Source organism: Humulus lupulus, chromosome 7 (assembly GCF_963169125.1).
Source record: "Humulus lupulus chromosome 7, drHumLupu1.1, whole genome shotgun sequence".
NCBI lineage: Eukaryota > Viridiplantae > Streptophyta > Magnoliopsida > Rosales > Cannabaceae > Humulus > Humulus lupulus.
In genome coordinates, this window is record NC_084799.1 from 51,135,169 (window position 1) to 51,141,290 (window position 6,122).

The window sequence follows — 6,122 nt, forward strand, 5'->3', positions numbered from 1 at the left end:
ATTGAGTTAGGTGTCAAGTTGGAAAATCTTGGAACCACTTCTTACGCTGATGTTCTGGAAATGACTATAGAGGTGGAAAGGCTCCATGCAAATGTTAGTAAGAAGGAGGTCATCAAGTCTGAACCCAAGAAGCAGAATCATACTCAGAATGGTCAAAACCACACAACAATCAGCATAGCAATAATGGGCAGAAAAGAAAGCATCTTGATAATAAGCAAGTCGATGGTGAAAAAAGAGCACAGACTAATAATGATAATAATAGGTCGGGTAATGTGGAATACTCTCAATGCTCCAAGTGCCAGAAAAGACATACTGGAGAGTGTCATGCAAACACCAAGGGTTGTTTCAATTGTGGCCAGGAAGGTCATCGGAAAAAGGATTGTTCACAGCTCAAATTTGAAGAAAAGAAAGACAATAAGATGGTTCCAGCCAGAGTCTTCGCCTTGACCCAGGGAGAAGTTGAAGCTAGTAATAAGGTGGTCACAGGTCAATCCTTGATAATATATGTTCAATGTTGTTTGATTCGGGAGCAACACACTCGTATATCTCGTTAGGAATGATAGAAAAATTAAACAAACCTTCCGAAAGATTTAGAACTAGGTTTGTTACGAAACTACCTTTGGGCGATGTAGTTCTATCATCACAAATAGTACGAGGAGTACCGATCAAAATCGAGGGCACGGAACTAGAAGGAGACCTGATAGAGCTAGAGATCGAGGACTTCGACGTAATACTGGGCATGGACTGGCTAGCAAGACATGGCGCAACCATCGACTGTAGACGTAAGAAAGTGACGTTCAAAACTCCTGACGATCAGAAACTATGTTTTATGGGACAGGTTTCACGACTACGAACACCGCTTATCTCATCTCTCAAAGCTCAGAGGATGATAGAGAAAGGATGTCACACATTCTTAGCAAGTGTCACGAATATGGCACAGGAAACACCATTAAAGGTTGGAGACGTCCACATTATAAAGGAATTTCCAGAGATATTTCCTGACGAATTACCAGGGTTACCGCCTAAACGGGAAATTGACTTCACAATTGAACTAGTACCGGGAACCGAGCCTATCTCAAAGGCACCATACCAGATGGCACCAACAGTACTCAAGGAGTTGAAAATGCAGTTACAAGAACTCTTAGCCTTCTGAAGATGTCACTCAGAAGGTCTGCTCGCACCAATGCCAATGCCTCCAACGCCACTCCTGAGAGCAATGAAGCCCCTCCAGTTCGCAGAAGGGGAGTGCGTGCTACTACCAACCGAAATGCACTGCCACTGGTTGACAATAATGCAGAAATTGCCACACTACGACAATAAGTTGAGGAATTACTGCAACGACAACGACAACAGACTCAGCCTCCACCTCTGCCGCAATCGCAGCCCCAGCAAATGGCTCAAGCACCCCATCAAGTAGGTCCTTATGGGGGATGGCCAATGGCAAACTATGCGCCATAACCAGCTCAGCACATGGAGCCAATTTATGAGTGATTTCTTAAGCAACACGCTCCAAACTTTGAAGGGACAACAGACCCCTTCGAGGTGGAAGAATGGCTTAGAAATGTGGAGCCAATCCTAGTGCACATGAATCTCGGCAACGCGGACCGCATATCATGCATTTCGTCTCTACTAAAGAAGGATGCTAGAATATGGTGGGACTTAGTTTAGCAGACTCACGATGTCACCACCATGACTTGGACCAGATTTGTGGAGTTGTTCCACAAAAAGTACTACAATTCGGCAGTCATCGCTTCAAGGGTCGAGGAGTTCGCTGGTCTGAAGCAAAGGAACTTATCAGTAGTAGAATATGCTCAGCAGTTCGACCGATTAGCCAAGTTTGCACCAGAAATAGTTCCAACTGACTTTCTGAGGGTGACCAAGTTCGTTAGAGGACTTCGACCAAAGATTGAGCTACAGGTTAAGCTAGCAAACCCAGGAAATACTACCTATGTCGATGTCCTAGAAACGGCAATAGAAGTAGAAAGGCTTCAGGCAAATGTTAGTAAAGAAGAGGCCAGTAAGCCTGAGCCTAAACAACAGAGTCAACCTCAGAATGGTCGGAACAACAACAACAATCAGTCCAGCAACAATAATGGTCAGAAAAGAAAGCATCCTGACAACATGCAGTCCAACAACGATAAAAGGGCACGGACGAAAAATGGAGGTAATAGGCCGAGTTATGTAGAATACCCGCAATGTGCTAAGTGCCAAAAGAAACATCCTGGTGAGTGTCGTGCAAACACCAGAGGATGCTTCAACTATGGTCAGGAAGGTCACCAGAAGAGGCAATGTCCTCAGTTCAAGCTAGAGGGAAAAAGGGAAGACAAGATGGTTCCTGGCAGGGTATTTTCCTTAACCCAAGGAGAAGCTGACGCTAGCAATAAAGTGGTCACAGGTCAGATTTCTATCCTCAATAATGTATGTTCTGTATTATTTGATTCGGGAGCCACTCACTCGTATATCTCCTTAGGAATGATAGAGAAATTACACAAACCTTGTGAAAGATTTAGAACTAGGTTTGTAACTGAGTTTCCTTCGGGTGAAGTAGTCCTATCATCACAGATAGTACGAGGCATACCAATCAAGATTGAGGACGTAGGACTAGAAGGAGACTTAATAGAACTAGAGATCAAAGACTTCGACGTGATACTAGGCATGGACTGGCTAGCAAGGCATGGCGCAGCCATCGACTGCAAACGTAAGCAAGTGATATTCGAGACTCCTGACAGCCAGAGATTTTGCTTTATAGGAAAAATTTCAGTACTACGCACACCGCTTAAATCATCTCTCAAAGCTCAGAGGATGATAGAAAAAGGATGTCACGCATTTTTAGCCAGCATCACGGATGTGGTAAAGGAAACACCACTAAAGGTTGGAGATGTTCACATTGTAAAGGAATTCCCATAAGTATTTCCTGACGACTTACCAGGGTTACCGCTGACTCAGGAAATTGACTTCACAATCGAACTAGTACCGAGCACCGAGCCTATCTCCAAGGCACCATACTGGATGGCACCTACCGAACTCAATGAGATAAAGACGCAGCTACAAGAACTCTTAGATTTGGGTTTCATTAGACTGAGCCATTCGCCATGGGGAGCACCGGTTCTATTTGTGAAGAAAAAGGACGGAAGCATGCAGTTGTGCATAGATTACCGCGAGCTGAATAAGGTAATGATTAGTGCTCAAAAATATCATTTTATTAATCTTAAAATGTAAAATTAATTAAGTTTTAATTAATATTTTCATAGATTTATTGTCATATATTTTATATTTGAAAATATTAATTTTAATTTAATTTGTGTTTAATTTTCAGGAAATAAAATATATTTTTGATACAAAGAAAAAGAAAGGACAAAGAAATAATTAAAATTGAAGAAATCATGAAGAAAATTGCATTTTTGAAGATGAAATGGCCCAAAATGCAGCCCAAACCAAGCAATGGTTGCTCCCCCATGCTGCCACTTGGCAGCCCTCCATTCGGCCAGCCAAGCCATGCCAGCCGCCCTGATGCTTCCTGACGCCACGTCCCATCCAAGCAGCCACTGACGCGCCTGCCATGTTCCCCACGTGCCCGACCACGACTGAAGCTCCTAACACACGCGCCTAACGAGCCAACCGAAGCCTGCCACGTGTCCCACTCGCCTGCGGCTATCTCCCACGTGCCCGACCATTGCCTGCCACAATTAGTCCTTGTCTCCCACGGCTCAACCACATTTTTCCCCACTTTGCACCTATTTTTCAGCCATTTCCTCATTATTTTGTACACAGTCTTACACGTTTTGAGCCCTATTTACACTATAAATAGAGGACCAAATGGAGTAAAAAAGAGGGTATCAGATTGTGAAGGAGAGTAAAGAGTATTGTTGGAGAGAAAAACACTTATTTTTCCTATTTTTCTTTTACATTTTTGTGAGTGAAAACAATGTCTATTTTAGGCTAAATTCTCTTATGGAAAGGCTAGAGTGAAATTCATGTTTTACATTATATTTTTAATATATTGATTCTTTATTTTGTTCTTCATTTCTATATCTTTGTTACAATTAAATTTATTTTCTAAATTTATTAGTGTCTTTTACATAAGTCTAGTCATGCTCTTCTTATGTAATTTAGACTCTTAATTTATTTTAGGATATTTGTTATATTATATGCTTTTTACTGCATTCTGCCATTGGTATTTTGTCGCTCTAAGGTATATAATATGATAGGTTTTTAAAATTAGAAGTTAGTATAATTTAATTAAAGAACATATTTTAAGGTGAGCTTTATTATATATATTTTCCAACTATAATTAATGGTGTAGAATTATAGTTGAGTATAATGAATCAATTTTATTAAAATATATATATATATGTTTGCATGAATAAAACTTATGTCTTCCATATTTTCTTTCTGATTCTAATTCCTCGATTATATTCATTTAATGTTTATACTCTTTTTCAAAGTTACATCATTTCAAAGTTTATTATTTATGAATTACTAATCTTCCTTTTTACTTGTATTTTACCTCTCTGTGGATACGACATAGCCCGATTACTACTGCGTCCGCTTAGGAATTTATTGGGCGATATCAATTTTTGGCGCCGTTGCCGGGGAGGTAATTCTACAATTAAAGGTTTTCATAGTAAATTAATTTTTTTTTCTGTCTATTTAAAAAAAAAAAGTAGTATAATTTTTAATTTCTCTTTTATTTTATTTTTCCTTAGTAATTTTTATTTATTCAATTTTTTAATTTTATTTTTAGGTTTAGAATTTTATTTTCTAGATTTAGGTTTTTTTTCCGAAAAAAGCATAAAATTTTAAATCATAAGATTTAAAAAAAAAATCAAACAATGTATTGAGAACATTTGTGTAATTTTGGAAATTAGCAAAAACCAAACTTGTTTTGTCTTAGAAAAATTGGTTCTTAAATAAGGTCTGTGTTAACGTTACCCTCCAACCTTTTCTAAGAACCTCGAGGAGTTCTAGAAAAGCTCTTGGGCCTAAAGTGGTACCTTGGCAACCTTTCCAATTGGCCTGGGAACATTTTTGGTGTATACTTATTACATTATTACACATTTGCGCTTATAATACTTACAAATTAAAAATTATTTATGCCACGAAACAGAGACGCACTAGGGAGATTTGTGAGACAACAAGTAGAAACTTTAGAAAACTCTCCTAGTTCGTCGTTTTCTTCCATTCGTTCAAACACTCCCGATTCATTGAGACTTCCCGAACCACCCACGATGGCTCATCAAGATGAAGTCCAACCAAGAACGCTACAGAATTATTTACATCCTATGCGCACAGCCACACCTTCATGCATAATGTATCCTAACAATATGCCAAATTTTGATTTCAAACCCGGCATGATTAATCTCTTACCAACCTTCCATGGGTTGGAAAATGAGAGTCCATACGGGAATTCGAAGAGGTGGTGGCTACATTCAACAACCGAGCTGATGTCATCAACATTGTGAGATTGAAATTCTTTCCTTTCTCGCTCAAAGACAAAGCAAAAAGCTGGTTGTACTCCTTAAGGCCTAGATCTATCGGAACATGGGACGAAATGACAAAAGCATTCTTTGCCAAATATTTCCCACCCCATAAGACTAGCAGCCTTAAGAGGCAAATCTCTACCTTCATCCAGAAAGACCATGAAACTTTCCATCAGGTCTGGGAGAGGTTTAGAGATTTGAGAAATCAATGCCCACATCATGGATACGAAAGCTGGCGTCTGATCAGTTATTTCTATGACGGTCTCACAACCAGACAAAGACAATTCGTACAAATGATGTGCAATGACGAATTCCTTCAAAAATATCCCGATGAAGCTTTCGAGTACCTCGACGATCTTGCTGAAAAGTCCTACACATGGAATGGACCGAGTCCTATGGACAAGCCACAATCAACTAGAATCTACCAATTGAGGGAAGAGGACAACGTCAAAAGCCAAATTGAATCATTGAGACAACAATTCGAGGCTTTCAAATCTCAAGAAGGTAGAGTAATCCATATGGCTACAAAGGTAGAGACACGAGATCCATGCTTCATCTGTGGAGGGACGGAATATCAACCGCAAGAGTGCCAAACTCTTGGTGAGCTAAGAGGAGGAAATGAGGAACACTGCAATGCTTTAG

The 6,122-nt window shown here is 39.8% G+C and overlaps 1 non-coding gene across 1 annotated transcript; it reads right to left on the reverse strand.

Annotated features, from left to right (window-relative positions):
- Positions 1 to 5,599: 5,599 nt before the first annotated feature.
- LOC133793032 (small nucleolar RNA R71) lies at positions 5,600 to 5,706 on the reverse strand. The gene has a single exon (XR_009874496.1). It is a non-coding gene; the product is annotated as a small nucleolar RNA R71 (small nucleolar RNA).
- Between the last annotated feature and the right edge of the window lie 416 nt (positions 5,707 to 6,122).